Genomic DNA, 22,784 nt, shown 5'->3' on the forward strand with positions numbered 1-22,784 from the left:
GTTTTGATTAAATATTTTATATACTTCATAAGAATATATATTTTATATTTAGAAGCAAGGTTACATTTTTTTTTCAAAACCATGATGCATATACTGTGTATTACATGATCGTCCACCACTGAAAACTGAATAAGGAAGTTTCTTAAGTTCCAATTTTTGCTGCCACAATTTTGTGGCTAATCTTTTCAAGACAACGGTTTTTTTTTTTTTTTTTTTTATAACCACAGCAGACCTCTGCATGGATTTGCCACAGGTGAATACAAGGTGAAGACTTATTATACTCTAAAATTGGCATTCCATTATCTTTAATGATATCCCTTTCATGTCAGTAATGGCTTGCAAAGAAAATCCTATCAGGCAATGTATAATAGGTGCCAATCAAAGGCCCTTTTCGGATACTCTTGTGAACAATTCAGCTAAGGCTGCACGATTTTGACAAAAATCATAATTGTCGATTATTCCCTTGAAATTGTAATTGTGATTATTAATTACGAATACATTGAATGATGTTTTGAATAACCATGTTGTTCTAGGAACTTATTTATAGGAACTGGCCACCAGGGTGGTTCCCTGAGAACTAATGTTCCCCTAGGGCCATTTTCCTGGTTGCATTCGCACCGCCAGTAGGAACTCTGAAGTGACGTAAACTGCGCTTGTTGTTGTGACTTTTATTTTGAAGGTGCTGAGAACAGCTCAGCCAGAGCCTAATCACTCAGTGCTCAAATTCTTCATCTTCATAAGTTTGTATGATCTGTTTAACAGTCATGTCTAATACGTTATTAGAAGAAAGTAGACAGTATATGAAAAAGTATTACCTTTTGCCATGTGGTTGATGCCTAATGTCGCTAGCTGAGCAGAAATGCATAATTATGTTTTGCATGGTCCGCTCAAAGTCGTGTTGGATTTTCTTCTTAGCAAAAGGTTGAGAGGTCCATCTATCACTGTTTTCCATGTTTGTAGAGTTCATTTATTTATATATAGCCTGTGTTCACAGTTTTTTTTTGCGATCGACACTTACGTCACTGATAGTTCCTTTTGTGCTGGTTTAGACCTTTTACACTCTGAAGTAGTCGTGATTCGAATACACAAGCTCACCTCTGCTGAAACCTGTCTATTATGGCCTGTGAAATTAATGATGCAAGAAGACAATATGGCTTAAAATAGCAACAGACTCACAAAGTACAGTAGTTAAGTGTCTGAAACCTTTGATTTCTCCGTTGAGTATTTAAGCTACTCTTTGGGTATCTCAAACATTAAAATCGTCAAACTGTGCAAATCTTGCAAGAAAAGCATGCAAGACAAAATGTTCCTCTTGAGTGGGCAGGTTTTTAATGGTCCTCAACTGAACCATCGATAATTGTGCAATTTCCATCAGCATGAGTCTCCACCAATGACATTTGGTCTCCTGTAGCAACAGTTTCAGGCTACTTGGACTCAGGTTCTAATCCTGGAATATTGACAGAGCTGTTGACTCACACACACAGACACACAGGCACACCATTATCTGTTTAGCCCCCACAGAGTGGCACAAACACAACAGTGTTTATTTGTAGGTACCGTTGCAGTTCCATCAATGTTAACAGTGACAAAACGTCAAAGAATTGAAAATGTGCAAGATCTACTTTTTGAGTTAAACAATACAAGGTTTATTGTTTTCTTTCACAGAGCACTGCATTGTATACACAACGAAAAAGCCTGAATTTCCAGTTTCCCATGTTGCGGGGGCTTAACTTTTGCAATCAAATTGCCAAACTGAGAAGCACTCTTGACAAATGACATTGCATTATATTCCAGCACTGAAAAATGCTGACTGCAAGTGTATCATCAACAGACATCTTGGATATATTTTGACCTGTCCTCTCTGCTAAATCCTGCTTGCTTTTTTTTTAAAGTGAAGCAACTTTTTCGTAGTGTTGCACGGCCCTACAGCTTTATGAGTCATGCTTTTGAATTGGTGTGGTGGGTAGAGCTCCACAGAGAAGTTCAGAGATGCTTGAAGACAAGCGTCAGAAACAACTGATCAAAAACACTTCACCATTCTGCCAGCACCAATAGCTAGCAGAGCCAATTTAGAAAGACGATCATTACTGAGGTTTAGGTTAGAGCTGGGTTAAGGTGTCAACAAATATAATTTCCAAATTAATTCGGACAATCAACATAAAATCAAAATGAACGGCATTAACTTCCTTAATGCAAGTTTCTGCTTCCTGATCTGTTAATGTTTAATGGATAATGGACGTTAAACAATAGCCAAAGAGCTATTTAGACTGTTTTAGCAAACTGGCATTCAGTCTGGCTCCTTTCTGGTGTATAAAGCTTACTTTTTACAATCCAAACAATTTCTTACATTTTCACTTCTTTTCTCTATCCTGTTTCAGTCAGAAATGTCATTACAAAAGTAAAATGGGTTGTAAACAGCAATTCATTTTGACCTTCTGTGGCTTTATGACATTTTGGCTAAGCAAAGCTGAATGTTCTATATTTTATGACATTTCATTTGATAGATTTTTACTGTACAGCATACTTCGACATGATTTCTGTCTACCAAGCACATAATTGTATACTAATGTTCTTATAGCATACAGTACAAAAGTGCAATAGATTCAACTATAAATGATTCAAATGGCAAAATTTGTCGTAATCACAGAATCTACAACCTGCTGCTGATTTTTAAAAGCCAATTCGAATGGTGATGAACGATGGGTTAAAAATAACCCAAGTTGGGTTAAATATGGACAAACCCAAGCGGTTGGGTTAAATGTTTGCCCAACCTGCTGGGTAGTTTTATTAAACTCTACTATTGTTTAAAAATGACTATATTGCTTGCTTAAAACAAACCCCAAATAGGTTGGAAATGAACATTTATTAATACGTTTCATAATGATTCAATTATAAACATTTATTAAATTGCTTATTAATAAATGTTCACCTTTTGATTATTACTGTTGCCTCTAGTAATTATGTGTTTGATTTTTCATTTTCAACCTATTTTGTGTTCATTGGTTTAAGTTTTTAAATTAAATTTTAAACCCAACAGTTGGGTTTGTCCATATTTGACCCAAACATGGGTTGAAACAACCCAGCATTTTTTTTTTATAGTATAGAAATGAGTATTGACACCATAGAACACAATGTCCAGTGTTTTCCATTTAATAAATTTACATGTTTTGTTTTGTTTTCCACCAGTCATCCATGATTACTAGAAAAGGGGTTTAATGGATGCAAACTTTGTAAATCAGTGTACCATCTGGCCATCTTTGGTATACTATTTTTAATGATTCTTGACTTCCTAATTCTGATCTTGCATAATATTTAGGATAGGAACACAGAGTGACTCAAGTACACTTAACCTATTCTAAAGTTTAAAAAAATTTCCCATGACAATACTATCATTTGAGCCTTGTCCTAAGTACTACACCTATTGTTCTTTTGTTGTTCAATATAAGCAACCAAAAAATAACACTTCAGTCTCTATTGCTCTCTCAATCCCCTTCTTCCTCGCTCACACTTTATCTCTCACACACACATAATGTCACTCGGCAAGGAGGTGAAAACAAGTGTTTTTCACAGTTGTCTGAAGAATCGCCACCAAGGATTTGTTTGGTGTATACACATAATAATAATAAAAAACTAAAAAGAAAAACCTGTGTGTTGAAAATCCATCAAAATGACTATTAAAGGGGGGGTATCATACACAGTTTCAGCCAATCTCATGTTAATCTTGAGTACCTATAGAGTAGTAGTGCATCCTTGAAGTATTTAATTTAATCATATTCATAAAAAATACAGCTAAAGTCACAAGTACGCGCAGCTTTTGTGTAGAGATTGTCTACAAGCTATCAATGGTCAGCTAAACAACTGTATTTAAACACACAATACACCATAGCATTATCCCTGGATAACTTTTGAATCACTATAATGAATATAGCGTATGAATGATGAATAATGAATTTATTAATTCACTACATTCGTGTTGTTTACATTATATGCGCTTAGGCGCCTATTGCCAACAAAACAGACATTTGAAGCAGTTTTACTCACTGCCTGCGGTTCCGTCTCATGACCGGAATCATTATTGCTGTGACCGCTCTATCTTTCAGTTTCAAACAATCTGCTGGGTTAAAAACAACCCAAGTTGGGTTGAAAATGGACAAACAGCGAATGGGTTGTTTTAGCCCAGCGATAGGGTTAAATGTTTGCCCAACGTGCTGGGTTGTTTTATTTAACCCAACTATTGTTTAAAGTTTACTATATTGCTGGCTTAAAATGAACCCAAAATATGTTGGAAATTAAAAATCAGACACATAATTACTAGAGGCAACAATAATAATCAAAAAGGTGAACATTTATTAATAAGCAATTTAATAATTGTTAGGGTTACATAAAACTACATTTAACCCAACTGCTGGGTTAAAACAACCCAATCACTGGGTTCATCCATTTTCAACCCAACTTGGGTTGTTTTCAACCCAGCAGTGTATACTGTAATTTGCAAGGCTTTAAAATTACAGCAGCCGTGACTCAGCGTCCTGTCAAAGAAGTCAATTTTCCTTATAATATTTCATTATTTCCTTTCCTTTACCCAAACTCAGTTAAGACTAAAAACTATTTGTGTGTGTGTGTGTGTGTGTGTGTGTGTGTGTGTGTGTGTGTGTGTGTGTGTGTGTGTGTGTGTGTGTGTGTGTGTGTGTGTGTGTGTGTGCAAACGCACTAATGTATGTAGGTCTTTCAGCGAAAACTGAAGGTTTATCACTTCTTTCTGGTAGCCATTAAAAAGAGTTTCAATCATAAGAGCATTTAATTTCCAGTGCTTTATAATGGTTAACAATAACATCTTCCAATTCATATCCCCTTAATAACATTGTGTTTTCAGGGCAAAACCTGAACAAACAGCGCAAACGCTTTCAGTACATTTCATGCTAATCTAATTTGAGAGCTTTTCCAATTGCTGATTATGTTAATCAGTCAGTGAGCGTTCTTCCTCCCATGCTGTGCGTTTCTGTTTGTACCTTTCTATATTTTTAGAAAAGGCAATAAACATCACATTAAGAAGAATGGCTTCAATTGAATCTGGATCTATGAATGAGAATTTCTCCAGAACAGATTAAATCAATGCCTCCTGACACAAGTATGCGCTTTTCATACAAAATTATATTGATGGAAGTGAACTTGCTGGAGGCTATTACAGTGCTCCAATTTGCTTAACAGAAAAATCAAACAAAGCTGTTTTCTCGAGGGGATGCTGAACATCAGCATCACACATTCTGATGCTTGAGTGCTTTCTACTGCCCATTCATCCTCAACAAGTCTTTTTGGCCAAATGCTGCTAGTAGAAGATATACTGCAAAGGGTTAAGCAAGAAAGCATAATGTGAGAATAAAACTCAGCTAAGAGGTTAGAAATGGGATTTTCAATTACTCCAGCACATTGACATTGTCTCCAGTGTTCCTTCTCTCATTCAACTATCACTCTCCATGCCTGTCAGTCTTGCTTCATCTCTTGACAGAGTACATCTTCACCATAATAAAGGTCTATTTTGAGAGGTTATTCAGCAGGATTTAAACCTGCATTATGTGACTGGATCATGGATTTCAAACACTCAGTCACAGCAGGTGGCCAGGTTGTTGGCATACATTTGCATTCATTTACATATATTTGGCTTAATTTCTTTCAAAATTATTTGGATATGTTTCACTGAGGAATAAGGTGCCAAATAGGACAAGGAATAATAAAAAAAAAAGGTCAAAAAGGTCAATTGAGCAGCAAGTCATGCAATATTGCATCTGCCCCCATGAAAATCACTCAATAACATTTTCTTGTAATGTTTTTTTTTTTTATTTGTAGCCATTACCATTTTCAAAATCACATTATGGGATGAGGAATCGATTTATTTTTTAAAGTCGGCATGATCCAGAAATTGCGAATGACTTTTCTTTAATATTGTGATGTGTATCCAAGAGAAAAGACTTATTGAACAAGAAAGAAAAAAAAAAAATGTAGGACGGGACTTTGTTCATCGGGAACTGATTGGATCATAGAAACATTGTAGAAAGATCGTCAAAGATTATGAAGACACATGAATTATGATGTGCACAAATAAATCAATGATAAATACTCCATAAAAAAGTCAATTTTGATTTAATTGTGACTTCAAATAACAGCATTTCACACACTAGAGGTTTAAAATTAAATGTAATCTTTTTGAACCCTGTCAACAAATTTAGAGAGAAAAAAATAATTGTTTAGCAATAAAAATATTGTAAAAATTCCAATAACTACATAACTTTTCAGAGATTAGTTCACCTCAAAATTAAAGTCTGTTATTATTTGTCACTCCAACCCATATGGTGCTGTTGTTAATGGAAAACAAAATTACAATTTTTTTAAGAATCATTATGCATCTTTTCAGTGAATTTCAGTTTCTCAGGCTATCATATGGATTCAATAGACTTGCAATATAGTGGAAATATATACTTTTTTTTACTATAAAAACTTTTATGTGGCATGAGCTGAATAAAAATTCTCCTTTTGTGTTCCTCATAAACAATAACAGCAAATGGGTAATACATGAGGGTAAGTAAATGATGACAGGAATTTAATCTTTGCGTATAACTTCAGACTCACACTGCACGTAGTCTGCTTTGTTAATACGTTTTGTTAAATTCTTGTTATGTTCAACCAACTGAGATAACCAGCACATCATGTTTGGCCTTGAATTAAAATAGATTAAATAAAAAAATAAACAAAGAACAGAAAACTCCCTCCACTTGCTTCTCTGCAAGCAAACTCAAAATAACAGACTGTAAACAGAGTGAATTAAGGCCACTGTATTACGTCATGGCAGTATGTCTAATGTGTGCAGGAGCAGGAAACTGGCTGCATAGCCTACATTCCTCACTGCTTGTGGGGGATGAAACAGGAAACTGTTACACACTGAACATCCCCTCTGACAATGACCTGCAGGTACACTACCATACTCTGGGATCAGAAAAGATTTTTTTGTTATTTAAAGGTCTCATATGCTCACCAAGGCTGCATTTTAAAAAATTGGATGACCAGTAATTTTCTTGTATTAAATTCAGATAAGACTGAGGTATTACTTTGGTATTACAGATTACTCTAAATTGTAATGTACAAAACATGCATTTTCTGTAAAGCTGCTTTGAAACAATGGGCCCTATTTTAACGATCTAAACGCAAAGTGTAAAGCGCACGGCGCAGGTGCACTCAGGGCGTGTCCAAATCCACTTTTGCTATTTTAACGACGGAAAAACGGTCCGTGCGCCGGGGCGCATTTTTGAAATGGGTTGTCCCTATTCTCTTAATGAGTAATGGGCATAACGTTCAATAAACCAATCAGAGTGTCATCTCCCATTCCCTTTAAGAGCGAGATGCGCTCGCGCCATGGCGGACTGCTATTTACATGGCGGAATTTGTTGGCGGAAAAGCTGAACGCTTTTCAAGCGAAGAAACCGATCTGCTCATGCGATGAGTCAGTTAATATATATGTGTGTGTATTGGCACGATTGTTCAATTAATTAGCCAATTTCGTTCATCATTATAAGTAGTAATAGGCTAAATTGAAAATAGGTAGCCTAATTCTAATACACGCAATGACTATTCATCATTACATTTTTATATTTATGTAGCCTACACAATAATATTCTTTTACACTGTAATCCTTTTGTTTTTAATATTTGGCATGTTTGTGTGATGCGCATCCCTGTGTGTAATAAGCAAAGTCAACGCACACTGTGGACGCGCCCAGAGGTGCAGTTTCTACCAACGCACTCTAACAAAAAAATATTGCGCCATTGACTTTAGACCAGGTTTGAGTTGGTCTATGGCGCAGTCTATTTTCAGCTCCTTAAAATAGCAATGCGCCGGCAATGCACCTGAACACACCTCTTTTTTAGACCAGCACGCCCATGGGCGCACTAACTGGCGCAAATGCATTTACTAATTTAAGGACGTGGCGCTGAACGGGAAAACGCAAATGGCGCCGGACGCAAACTAGCAAACACACTTGCGCTGCGCCTTGCGTCGCATTGCACCGGTGTATTATAGGGCCCAATATGTTTAGTCAAAAGTGCTATACAAATAAATGTGAACTGAACTGCCATAAAACGTGCTGTAAAGCTTCTTCAGGCGGCAATTTTTGAATTTATAGTGAGTGCAGGATTTGACGTTTACAGTCGCTGCTGAGAATGGAAAATATGATCATTGAATAAAGGCTTGAATTTGGGTCTGTTTCTCACAATCGTATGGATTTTAAAGATTTGGATTACACCGCACTAATAAAATTGATTACTTTTGTGAATTTATGTTGCATTTTTGATATATTTTATGTTTCTACTGTCAGTCACAGCATAGGACTATACCGAGAAAATGCCTTTTGCATCCCACAGCAAACAAAATAAATATTACACGATAAATAATGGTTAAATGATTACAAAAAAGATATACATTTTAAGGTTTAAAGTGTAGTCTTGTGTAACATTATGTAATCCTTCGAAACAAATTTGCAGCAAAAGTCACACAGAACACAGTGAATATATTATATACATATTAACTAGACACGAGTAAATTGTTTAATAAATGCGACTGAAAACAATGTCTCTGATATTACAATTGAATATAATAGAATTAGCAGTTATGTTTTGCGTTCTAAAGCACTCATTGAAAGTAAAAGAATTATTATTGTAATTTTGATTATTAGTAGTAGCAATAACTTGGTCAATCATACTTCATGGTCTTGTTAGTTTTGTTCATTTCTTAATGTATAAAAACTTGCTTTAAAAGGCAAAAAAATAGTCTGAACTCAGTGTGAGATATCTATGCAGTAAACTACACTGCACACCAACAGGTGTGCTAAAATCCCATTCTCTCTATCCATCTTCAATCCCAATTATCTAGAAGCTCATAAATAGAGGGATTCAAACGAGAGCGCTGGAGGGAACAGATGTGAAAGATGAAACATGGACTAGGAGACCAGCTAATTTTGGAGATTTACTGTACTTCTCTGTCTCTCTTTCACCACCACACCCTGCCATGCAACAAGTTCAGCGATGAATTACAGCCATAGACCACCACTGAAACAAATGTGAAAGAGATCTGTGTTCACACTGCCAATGAAACATGACACCGGCACACACACCACACAATGTTCTACTATGAACGTACATTCATTGCTGCTACAAAGCCTTAGTTGCGTCAAAACAGTGCTTCTGTTTGAAACACTATCAGTTTTGCCCAAGGCTTGCAAGTCACCATTAATGGCTCTTTTATAAGGTTCTGACTGTAAACGCCACCATTTACGAGCAGGGCATATACAAAACCCATATACCACCATCATAAGATATGATAAATTTAGCAGAATATTCTTCAGTCATGCTCAAGAGGCCAGATAAGCCTCCCACCGCAGCCACTCCTGCTCGCTTTAACAGGAAAAATTGGTCTGATTAGTTTCCCGCATGGAATCAGTGCCTACAGCTTTGAACATTTCCTCAGAACTTTTTATATGTTTATCATATTGTAACTGCATTTTGCAGAAACTTTCTTTAACATACTTTACTATATTTACATTTATTTCACTGATTTTGGAAGCAATCTTCCCTCTGTATCAGCACAGATTCTGTGTGGGCTGCTGACTGGTTCTCCTTAAAGTCAATCCAAACCAATATCCATTGGGAATTGTTTGGATTGTGAAATCTGGCCATTAAACACCATAACTGTGCCAGGCCAAATGCAAGTTCGCCAAAACAACTATTAGTTAACATTATAGTCTGTGTAAGTGACTTCAGCAGAAAAGGAAAGTAAGTTTCAGATAGGGGTGGGACAAAATATCGATATGGCGATATATCGTCATCCTTCTCTGTGCGATACGAGAATCGTATCGCTGCGCCAAATATCGATATTTTAATTTAAAAAAATAAAGCACTATATATAGATTTCTTTGCTCAAAGCGTCCTACTTCAAGGCGGCGCTCAACACATGAATGAGGGAAACGTGAACTTAAGTTAACTAGCCTAAGAAAAAGAGGTTATTAACAGGATGGCGGACAGCAGTGTGAGTAAAATAGATGCCCCAGACACGTTTAAGTTCAAAGTCTTGACGCACTTTTATACCATTGATGTGACAGTCGTAGACATCTTTGACGTTCTTCACCGAGCGCTTAGATATACACGGGAGCATTTGAAAGCATATATTAGGGATCCTCTGATAGACGCCTGCTTTCGAACGCTCCCGTGTATATCTAAGCACTTGAAGAACGTCAAAGGGTCTGTTTGCACCTGGTGACTTCATGCATTTTCTCTGATCGGATAGCTATCCGATCGTGAAAAGACCAGGTCTAAATGCCTAAATGCCTAAAAACGCATTTGAGACGGATTTAAATCCGATCGCTCAAACCACTTCAGGAGATGGTCTGGGACGCATTCCAGTCAAAACTGTCTATGCTCAGTCTAAATGCATCTGGTTGTTGAAACTACATATGTAAATTTTACTTCTCCCCAAAATACTAAAACTGAAACATGTTCTCAACGAGAGTCAGATATGACAACGCTACTGCATCACACATCGCCGCAGATCTCTTCAGCAAGCTGACGCGCAAACTGCCGCATAAGAAAGTGAAAGTAAGTCGCAGACGCATAACACACAATTATCTTCATTAAAAGTAATGAGACCTTATACCAGTGCTGTTGCCGCTCTCTCCTATTGCAGTCTTTGATTTTGAAATTAACTGATGGTCAATAAAATGCACCTCATATTTCTTGCTTTCGGTGACGTGAACTCTATTAAATGTACATATAAGATCGGATTTATCCGTTAACCTGCACTTAACCTTTTCACGTGCATTTTGTTTTCATATTAAGACCAATATCGCGATGTATCATTATAGGATTGTCTAGCGATATATCGATTATCGCAGAATCGCTGACTCGCAATATTATCGTTATCGTGAGCCATTTATCGTGATCGTATCGTATCGTGAGGTACCCTCCGATTCCCACCCCTAATTTCAGAGGAAACAAGTTACATTTTCATTCAATTGTTTGTATTAAAGGAGACCTATAATGTCCCTTTTACAAGATGTACGTCTCTGGTGTTCCCAGAATGTGTCTGTGAAGTTTCAGCTTAAAATACCCGACAGATCATTTATTATAACTTGTCAAATTTGCCCCCATTTTGGAGTGAGCAAAAACACGCCGTTTTTGTGCACGTCCTTTAAATGCAAATGAGCTGCTGCACCCGGCCCACTTTCCAGAAGAGGGCAGAGCTTTAACAGCTCAACAACAACAAAGCTGGAGAATCTCACGCAGCCAAAATGAGGATTGTCAGTAACGGTGTTCAGCCTTACATTGTTCAAACCGGAGTCGACACTGATGGAGAGACTCAGGAAGAAGTTACAACTTTTAGAATGAAACTGGACATTTCTGAATGGTTAGTGGATAAATTTATGTAGTTGCTGTGGAGTTGATTCAACTCATCCACTAGCATGTGCCGTCATGTTCATCTTTTGTGCAAATCCAGCGTTGAATTGACCCTCATTTGTGAAGCAGTCTGGTGTAAAATGACGGCATGATAACAACACTCTACTACAACAACTCTTCCTCTTCTCTAAAGCAGCCCAACATGGCCTCACCCGCTTTGTTGTGTGTTCCCGGGGGCGTTGTTTACGTAAATTTTAGGGTTTGTGATGTCACCAAACTGGGAAGCTCATTGTAGTCCCTACCAGCCATTTGTTGTAGTCCTTAAAAAGCCATTTCTGTAAATGAAAATCTCCCTTTGCATTGAACTTTGAGCGTTGTAACTTTGCAGATGTTGTTTAAACATTACACACTAACTCAAGTTAAAAAAGTGAAATCATAATCAAGGTCCCCTTTAAAATATACCAATGAATCAGTCACAATAAGACCAGGAATGTGCATCTAAAAAGTACAATACCATTCAAAAGTTTGGGGTCGGTATGATTTTTTAATGTTTTTGAAAGAAGTCTCTTATGCTCACCAATGCTGCAATAATTTGATCAACAATGCAGTCAAGACAGTAATATTATGAGATGTTATTACAATTTAAAAAAGTAAATGAACTAGGCTCAACTCTTCAACAATCCAGGAGAACACAGAGGTAAAAATATATTTTATCAAGCAAAGGAATGTTATTGTTTGACTGCTGCTCTGGTTACTAATCTTAAGGAGCAAAATAACTATGTTTCCACTCCAAGCATGGATTAAAGAACTGGTGTTACCATTTCAATTAAAGTGGAATTACTACAACAACATTCCACAGAAGAAAGAACAGTAAACACTTCTGAAGTACACCTAAAAGCTGGAATACACTACACTACTTTTGCTGTCCTGATTTGATATCTAAATCAAGGGTTTTCAAACTGTGGGTCACAGAGTGGGAAAAGGTGGGTCGCGCAAAGTCACACACACACAAACAGTTTAGTCTAGGGCTGCATGATATACCACCATCAAATAGAAATTGCGATATTGCTAAGTGCAATTTTCAAAATCGCAAAGGCTGTGATTTAATTATATAAATTTGCGCTGCATGTTTTGAAGCATGTGCGCCTCGTAATAACAGTGAGGGTCTCAGAGCGACTCAGTTCATTATTAAATGGCTTGGTCCACATAATTAATGAGAAGAAACTCATTCACTCCAGTCACTGCGATGTATTCTGCATGAGATTGCATTGCACCAGAGAATTTGAGTGTCACGAAAGGCTGTTTCAGGTCTGTTTAACTCAGCACTGTTGTCTTTCAGAGACATATGTGACCCTGGACCACAAAACCAATCATAAGTCGCACAGGTATATTTGTAGCAATAGCCAATAATTCATTGTATGGGTCAAAATTATAAATTTTTCTTTTATGCCAAAAATCATTAGGATACTAAGTAAAGATCCTGTTCCATGAACATATTTTGTAAATTTCCTACTGTAAATATATCAAAATGTATTTTTGTGAGTGGATATGCATTGCTAAGGACTTCTTTTGGACAACTTCAAAGGTGATTTTCTCAATATTTTTTTGCACCCTCAGATTCCAGATTTTCAAATAGTTGTATCTCGGTCAAATATTCGGACAAACAATTCCTGTTTCAAAGCTTTTCTGCACTGAACACTGCGACAATCATCACGGCGTGTACTACAGTTCATATCCGGACCGGAGTGAGCACATTTCAAGTTATGGACATATTTCATAAACTCTTAAACATCTGTAAATTAAGAAATTGAAACATAAATATTAGTATTGAAATTGTACAGTTGTACTATGAAATAAAATTATTCTTTTTAATAAATACCCGATTTCTGTCACATCAAACCCCCATAGAAAGCAACAAAATTATTATTAATATTATTCAAGGTCCAGAAAAGTAGTAAAGACATCGTTAAAATAGTCGACGTGACTGCAGTGGTTCAACCTTAATGTTACGAAGCTACGAGAATATTTTTTGTGCGCAAGAGCAAAACAAAAATAACGACTTTATATACTTATTTCTTCTCTACCTTGTCAGACTCGTACGCAGTCGTACGCAGTTCAGCGCTTCCGTGTTTCGTAACATTTCATAACATTAAGATTGAACCACCGAAGTCACGTGGACAATTTTAACAATGTCTTTAGTACCTTTCTGGACCTTGAAAGTGGTGGTTAAATTGTGGTCTATGGACGAGTCAGAAATGTCTCGGATTTCATCAAAAATATCTTAATTTGTGTTTAGAATATGAAGGTTTTACAGGTTTGGAACAACATGAGGGTAATTAATGATGATTTGTGTGAACTAACCCTTGAAGAGACACAAAAACTGCTTAATCTGTGCCAACCTGCATCAACAAAAATCACAGAGGAATAAAACTGGATGCTGAGTCCTTGAAAAGATTGCAGAGAACTGAACACAGGCACCGGCTAAACAAACCTTTGGATACTCATATGGCAATACAGCATTTTAATAGCATAACCCAAGAAATTTCACAATTTCACAACCCAATAGCATTTCACAAGAAAATCACTCCTAGAAATTCTATCAGTATGTCCCTGAGCCCCGTAGTGCTTTGCTTATTGGTTCGCTGTTTGTCTCGCGTGAGAAAGGTTCACTGGGTAGTGTTAGAAAAGAGCATGCTCTTTCTCACCAGTAATGACAATAAACCATAGCTGAGAGCTAGAGCTAATAATGAGAACGTCAGTTAAGACAGCATGACCATCTCTAACAGTATGGAAAAGTACCCTTTCTAATTTAAGATGGTCATGTGCTGCAATGTGTTGCATAAACACAGTCAGTAACCTTACCTGTTTCCATTTCGTATAGTCTGCAAAATAGAACAATAGAAAGCAGTCAAAGAGCCTTGAAAGTGCCGGCCTTGATTAACTTAGAGATCAAAGGCCTGGATTCACAGACAGAGCTTAGATTAAGCCAGGACTAGACCTTAGTTAAATTAGGAATTTAAAGAATTAGTTAAATTCAGAATGAAAATTTCCTGATAATTTACTCACCCTGTGTCATCCAAGATGTTCATGCCTTTCTTTATTCAGTCGAAAAGAAATTTTAAGTTTTTGAGAAAAACATTCCAGGATTTTTCTCCATATAGTGGACTTCAGTAAAGCTGCATTGAAAATGCAATTTGGACCTTCCACCCAGTGAACCCCACTAAAGTCCACTAGTCAACCTTAATTTCTTTCAGACTGAAGACAGTGGTCTGTGAAACCGGGCAAAAGAGTGTGCAGATTTAACAGAGTGGGACACATAAGGGCTGTTCATTTATTGAAAATTTCAATCCAGTTAATTACACCTTATGGCAATTAATCAAACTAACCATCTCAAACTAAGCATCCCTAGCCCTAGGACTACTGGTGTACCTAAAGAAAGGTTAATTCAAATTAAGTTCTATAACTTTGCGGCATTGGATATTCACCATATATACCTTTACTCTATGTCTTTTCAACAAGTTGAAATCATTTCCTGCAGCAATTGACAGATGCTTCTGACAGAGCTTAAGTTGTTTTGAACTCTACACAGACAAGTCAGCTTGTCTGAGTCATGCCAAACAAAAGCAGGTTGTGTAGACACTAGACATAATACAAGTCAGAACGACTCACATCAAACCATGCAACAAATTAAATCCCAAACTGCACCCTCTGTAACCTGATAAGGCCAAGTATGAGCTTCAGGGGCTTAAATGTTTTTGACAGATACTTATTCAACAATTTAGAAATATTATCCCCAAAATGTGTCACACATTCTTTTATTTTGGTTTTTACCATATTAAACCTTGGATAAAATCAAAGGAATTGTTTTCATCCTTGCAACAATGCAGTCTCTAAAGAGCCTGGGCTGCCTAGGCGCAGTAATCCAATCTGTGAGAAATCCAGGGGAGGACATCTGCTCATTTTGTGGCACAGCGGTGCCCTGCTGACATAACAGTGTTGGAGGAAATTAAACTAGAAGCTAAACTAGACCCTCACTCTGAGGGACCAATCAATACTTGACAGATACTTGATATAAAATCATACGTTATATAAATAGTATAGTCAGCACCTTAAGTGTTGTACATGTCAGTGTTCAAAAATCTTTTCAGAAACAGGTTTCTGAAATACAACAGTTACAAGACACAAGCTTTCAATCTTTCAAATATTGGAGGGGGGTCTGTGTGCATTTAGCGATTGATGTAATGATAATAATATTCTGGCCAATATTGATTGACGCCAATAATTATTTTCATTATATGGTCGATATATATATATATATATATATATATAAATTTAAAAAAGTATACTATATTGATTATAAAAAAAATTTAAATTACACACAGAAGAAATAAAATTAAGTTTCAGGCACCACAACATTATAATGTACATATAATAATTCTGAGACCACTAAAGGATTAACTCAATAGGGCAAATATCCAATTAAATAAATTAACAATCAAATATTTGTCGATATACATCTAATATGGGACAATACCAAAATTTTTTTAATTAAAATAATTAGTAACTTTGGCCAATAACTGAGGATACACAACAACGATATGCTTAAAAAGTGTTTCCTTTGAGTTTTCCACGTACAGATTGTCAAAACGATCCCCATTCACACGGATCCGCGAAAATGACTAAAAACACTGTTTTCTGCTGCCAAGCCATTAGATGGTGATGAAACACTATAGACTGAGCATGTAATACACATGTGCATGATCCTTCACATGTATCATGCATCCTTTCATGTTGGTGGCACATCCACAAGAGGCACTATAAGTGATATAATTTTTTTCTATATTGCAGATGCAGGTTTATTAAACAACCCAGTGTAATGAAAAAATGTGCCTGTGATTTAAAATTCTTTATAAATCTCTTCAACAGTGTAGCATTAGCCGTTAGCCACGGAGCACGGCCTCAAACTCATTCAGAATCAAATGTAAACATCCAAATAAATACAATACTCACATGATCCAATGCATGCATGCAGTATGCATGACGAACATTTGGTAAAGATCCATTTGAGGGTTATATTAGCGGTGTGAACTTTGTAAATGCACTGTATTATAGTCGAGAGCTTGTGGGGCAGAGAGCGCGAGGATTTAAAGGGGCCTCACACGCTTAATCGGAGCATATTTAATGATGCTTCAAAAAAATCTATTGGGTATTTTGAGCTGAAACTTCACAGACACATTCAGGGGACACCTTAGACTTATATTACATCTTGTAAAAACTGGTTCTAGGGCACCTTTAATATCCAGTGACTGGTGCTAAATAGTGTTCTATTTTCTCTGAAACAGTTCAACATGACTGCTGCAACATTTTTTTACAATGTTGCTCTCATGTTTTGCCACAGCAATTGCGAGTAAATTTTCTGTCATCTTTGCAGGTCTGTGATATAAAGAGTGTGCAAAGTAATATTTTAGCAACTGTGTGAAAGTGAATACCATAACAGGCACAATAGCGGTATAAAACATACATATCTATTGGTTCAATATGCGTCACATGACTAAACATGCATCATCGTTTTCAAATACCTCACTTTTCACAGTCCACATTACAATGCGAAAACGGCATTTTCAAATTTATCCGCTTGGGAGTGTGTTTTCAAACGAAAACATATTAGTGTGGACAAGGCCTTATTAACTTTTACAAGACTTGTTCAAAAAGTCGACTTGTTCAAAAGTGACGAGACTCGTGTTTCATGGGACTTGTACCTGAGAGCTCTGCATACCAGGTGAGCTACCAAGCAAGTTTACTACGTCCAAAAAGCAATATGTACAGAGCTGGTTATGAGATTCAAACGTCAAAATGTATTAGTTTACAAATCATGCACAAAAGTGTTTTAAGGTCATAACATAGTATTGTGCAAGTAACCTTGGAAAAATAAGCTTTATTAATCAATAATCCCATCTGCACCTGTTTTGTGTGAAAAGGTGCTTTTACTGCCTCTAGTGTTCATTTCAGCTGGAAACTGCAGTGAAATGTATAGATATGTTTTTGCAGTTTTGCAGAAATGTAGCCATAGTCAAGTATTTCCAATGAGCCTGGGTGGATGCTATCTACAAAAGAAAACACATGAAAAATGTAAATGCAAAGGCATCAATATCAGGACTTGTGAAACGATTCCTGGAGGGCAGGAGGAAAAAGTATTGTGTCGACTACAATGGATCATATCACATTCTATGTTGAATATACCTAGATATTGTATATGCTGCATTCAACTAAGACATTCAACTCAAGTGTCTGTTCTCTATAGAAACACTGCAGTCCTGTGAAAAGCACTTTGATAACAGGTAGCCTAAATTTTAAACATAGAAACAACAACAACAACAAAAATGCTACAATACTTTATCCAAACACTACTATTAACATCAACAATTAGGAATGCACCGACATGAAAATTTTGGCCAATACCGATAACCGATAATTCTTTATATTTGAAAACCGATAACCGATATTTGCCGATAAATCTAAATTATGTAATCAAAATTATGTAATTTTTGACAGCCTGATTACAAAAACAAAAGTCTCACCATTAAAGGCCATGTCCCATGCACACAATTATAATGTTCTCGTTATAATTTTATGTAGTCTATATGACAAACTTGCACTACACATTTTGCACTTAACTGTATTTTCCTTTTTGATGTGATTTCAATCATATTTCAAGCAATTCAGCTGAAGGAATAATCCATTATTTATTGGCTTTAATATATCAGCCAAATTTTCTTATTGGGCCGATAATGATAATATTAAAAATTAACATATAATCGGCCGATACCGAGATGGCAGCCGATATATTGTGCATCCCTGTCAGCAATAATAAGTCATCTTTTTCACAGCAGCATTTTCTACCAAACTCTCCAACACCACAGGATCATACAGCAATTGAAGATTCGTTGGTCCGAGTATCTGAAAATATGGTGCCGTCACAGTTTCACAGGACAGTGCTTGATTAATCAACCCAGTGATAGAATAAGACAGGACAGAAAGCAGGTCACCATCTGCTTGTCTTTCCCAGAGTGCTGCGCTCTCGAGGACTAGCAACAGAGTGGTTTGCCTCTTTGCAGTGACATTAAATCATTATCATCACTATCGATATGATTAGTAAAACAAAATGATCATATTGATTTGAAGAGCACTTCCCAGCCTTGTCGAATGAAAGTAAGGGTAAAAGCTGCAATAGCCTAATGGATAATGACACAATGACTCTTTTTACAGGTCACTTCATAGCATTGCCACCCAGAAATGTCATCTATTACAAAGATATTTCATGCAGCTCACCCTAATCAATCTTAGACTGAACTTTGCACACAAAAAAAAGGTGTTTTCTTCCACAGAGACAGGCATAACTATGAATTCTGTTCTCATCTCACATCTGAAGGTGATTCTGGTCTTGTGTACATATGATCTCCATTTAGATTCTCATGCCCTTTCAAGCCCCCTATTTCAAACACAGCAAATGGTCAGTATCCGCACTTTATATAAAATTCATAGCCCCTGCATCCTAATGTTACCATGGTAACAGAATCGGGAAGAACGGGATAACGTTTCCTCCTCCTTTGAGAAATAAATTCCCACACATTCACCACCCACACCTGTCTCCAGAATGAAGATCAGGAACGACTACAACCGCTGCATTATGCTTTGATGATCAAAAACGCCAGAAGCTCAAAAAGGATCTCTGCAATGTGGTTTTCCTCATAAATCATCAGCTTGAGGGATCACCTCAGCCTGTAAGACCATGATGGTTATTTGAGTTGAGCTGTTATGTGACAAACCACACAGAAACAAATGGTGAGAAAAGAAGGGTGTGAACATGACAAGGACATAAAACAGCCAGACATTACAAAAACAGTTCCTTGCACCTGTCCTTGTCCATGGCGTTTTACTAAGACTGTAAGCAACAATTACTTTCTGACCTTAAGCAGAGCAAGTAACACATCAGACAGGGAGCGGAGAGCCGGAGACTTCCAAGAAAGCATTTACAATGCCAAGAACACGATTACATGCAGCAAGACTACTGATAGTAAATACTTGAAACCTCAACAAAGCTCAAATGCTGGTAGTCTGAGAGGAGCAAATAGACTTTGTTGAAACAACCGTGGGTCTTTTCCAAAAGCTTCTTGCATAGAAATGGCATTCAGTATGCAAAGTATTTTTTAAATATTATTATAGTTTAAAATTCAGCCCCTGCTTTGCTCAAAATCTGTGTCTGCGCAACGAAAGAAACACTCCCGAGAGTAAACAGCGCAGTGCTGCAGACTTTCATTTAACTTTTAAAAGCATGTCTAGACTTTGCCCTGTAATCATCAACAGATAAACAAGCATTAAAGTATGCTCATGCAGTTAAAAAAAATCATTTTGAGTACAATTGAAGATGACTGACAGAAAGTATAGAGCTCTAAACCATATTTGTGTGTTATTACAGGCATTTTTCTTCAAATAACAGTATATGAGGATGCCTTTTTGACCATCAACTTTCCTTTATTAAACGAAACTTAATATTAAAAAACGATTATTTCACAAATGAAAAAATACTATAGTAATTAAACAGTAAATACTATAGTGTTTTTGAATCATACTATAGTAAATTGTAGTATACTGTACATATTATAGTATTTACAACACTTACTATATAGCATACTGTAGTATTAACTATAGTGAACTGATAAACTGTAATAATACTGTTGTATGCTTTAGTTTTTACTACAGTAAAGTGTAGTGTATAGTAGGGCTGGGTAAAAAATATCAATTTTAATCGATTCTCATTTTTACAAAACGATATTGATTCTTAAATCCCAAGAATCCGATTAGTCTAGTCTGTTCTCAGTTGATGAATGAGCAGAACATGTAACGCCTCCCATCCAATAAATCCCAATAATCTTTGTACTTTGTTACTTTTGATATGAAGCAAAGTCTCAGATTTCAAAAGACGTCCATCTTATTATGAGATTCAAAAAATAAATACCGTTTTGGCGCTGTTTAATGTGGTGTGACAGATCACTTTAGCGCCTCAGTTAAAGAGAAGCATGTGAACATCCTCTCCTCCGCTTTAATACCAGTTACAGCGCAAAATAAACATGAATGAACATCTGAAGGTATGTTAAAATATACAGTACAACTTACTGAAATCCGTATCATGTCTCGTGTAATAGCTCAATCAGTGTTTCAACCTCAGAAAGACGTCAATGAAACAGCTTGTAAACAATGTCACGTAACGTCACATTTACCTCAGAAAAACATATTCAGTGACCATAAACTCGTTAGTCAGCTAGAAAAGTGTACTCTAGAAAGCATTCTGATAAATATAGCTATGCACCGTTACATATTCATTATAATTTTTAATGTTCTTCAATATTTAATGCATGTTTGAATAAATCAGTTATGACAGCCGCGATTTAAATGTTTATTTAAAAAAAAAAAAACGAATTGGCGTAGAAATATGATTATGTAATTCTAAACTTTATTTATAATAAAAACATCATTGAGTGTAATTTAAGTGTTTGTATATAAGTTAATTTAACCTTCAATATTATTATAGTAGTACCAACTGACTTACATGTGTAGTTTACAGCATTAGTTGAGTTTTTTTTTCTCTAGAAAATTTGCCATGTACTGTAATTAAAATACTACATTCAAAATAATCGATATTGAATCGAATCGAATCGAATTCGAAATCGAATTGTGAAAATTGTGGCAATACCCAGCCCTAGTGTATAATATACCCTATAGTTGTAGAAAACTTAGTATAGTATCGGGTAAAGTAATTTGTTTATATTTCTATAGTTGTTATATTACCACAGCAACTATAAAATTACCACAACAAGTGCTTTACTATAGTATGGTTCAAAAACACTATAGTATTTACTATAAATTACTATAGTATTGTCCCAACATATAGCCTATATATTTCCTTTAAGTTTGAGATGGCAGGAATGTCCTCAAATCCTTAACATTTACTTTAAAATCACTTTTTGAACATGAAAAAGAGGCTCGTTCACAGGAATGAGCGAAACTAAAGACAAATAACAGAATAACAACAAACCTGTGCGCATTTCAGATTAATGTGAGGGAATCCGGATCGTCCAGAGCCGCGCGAGACGCGCCGGTTGGTGACCATTTTAAACGACAGAAATGTGAATCAAGCAACTCAGAAAGTGGGATATTACACAACACACGTCTTTTCAATCCAATCTTACGGTTTAAAGGAAGTGCTTCTTAAGCAAACGTTCATAACTGTCAAACCAGAGTCCGTTTTGTGTGTTGTGGAGTAGTAAGTTGTCGCGTGCTCGAGCGCGCGCGCATACCTTCAGTACTAACTCCAAGCTGTTTGTATACTCTATTTTACTTTATACACCACATGTTGAGCGTGGTCTGAAGAAGAGTGAATTAAAATTAACTTACAACTGCAAGAAAACGCACTTTTTTATCATTCCCGCGACACCGCGTGCGTTTCTCTAACAGGTTTGGTCGGTTATAAGTCAAATGAGAATAGCCAGTGCTGTATAACTATGTGAGATGGATAGGTGTAGCGTCCGCACAAAGATATTTAACCTGTAATAAAAATCCACAAATTAATATATTTCTCACCAGTTTCGTTGAAAGAAGCTTTCTGAGGTCTTCTGCGTTTCTGCTGCGCTATTTTCAGTATGCTGTCCGATTATTCTCTGGATAAATTTACATTGCAGTGCTCTTTGGGTTTGCAAACAACCAAGACTCCGACGGATCTATAAGTTTACCGTAATGTCACACATACACAATATCAGCGCAGCTCCGTCTACCGTAATACACAGAGCGCTCGCGTACACGTGACCTGCAGAATGCTCACTGAAATCTTTATCTTTATATCTTTATAGTCGAAGATTTTCATAGCTTAAACAAGATTGTAAAATAGTGTTGACTTCCAAACAAGGTTGTAACTGTAGGAAAACATACTGTAAGGATACAAACATATTGGTCAACACAAGCCATCAGAATATTTGGTGTGAAGTGTCTCCTTCAGTGCTATAGTGGTGCAGCACTGCTTGCCAAGGCATTTCAGACACCTTCAGTATGATGAGTGGTGTAGATAGGTCAACAAATAGCTTAAACAGCTATTTATGGAAGCCCATTTCCGCCACATAAGAAAAAAAAATAATGTTTTGGTAAATCTAAATTATGAAATAGAAAGTTATAATTATGACATTAAGTCATATTTGTGACATACAATGTCATAATTTTGACTTTTCATGTCATAATTCTGAGATTCCAAGTCAAAGATTTGACGTACTAAGAATTATGAGCTAAAAAGTCAAAATTATGACG

At 36.3% G+C, this 22,784-nt stretch overlaps 1 protein-coding gene across 3 annotated transcripts in view; it reads right to left on the bottom strand.

Moving 5' to 3' along the window:
• Positions 1 to 22,260, bottom strand: part of tp53i11b (tumor protein p53 inducible protein 11b) — a 78,076-nt gene extending 55,816 nt beyond the window's left edge. The window contains exon 1 of one of the 3 annotated variants that reach the window (XM_048167934.1): positions 22,071 to 22,260. The gene's annotated coding sequence lies outside the window, so the exon portion shown is untranslated. Of the gene's footprint in view, positions 1 to 21,525; positions 21,873 to 22,070 lie in introns of those variants that run through there. The other 2 variants (XM_048167932.1, XM_048167933.1) reach the window with 2 other exon arrangements.
• Positions 22,261 to 22,784: the final 524 nt, after the last annotated feature.

The sequence above is a fragment of the Megalobrama amblycephala genome, linkage group LG19 (assembly GCF_018812025.1).
Source record: "Megalobrama amblycephala isolate DHTTF-2021 linkage group LG19, ASM1881202v1, whole genome shotgun sequence".
In the NCBI taxonomy this organism is placed as follows: Eukaryota; Metazoa; Chordata; class Actinopteri; order Cypriniformes; family Xenocyprididae; genus Megalobrama; species Megalobrama amblycephala.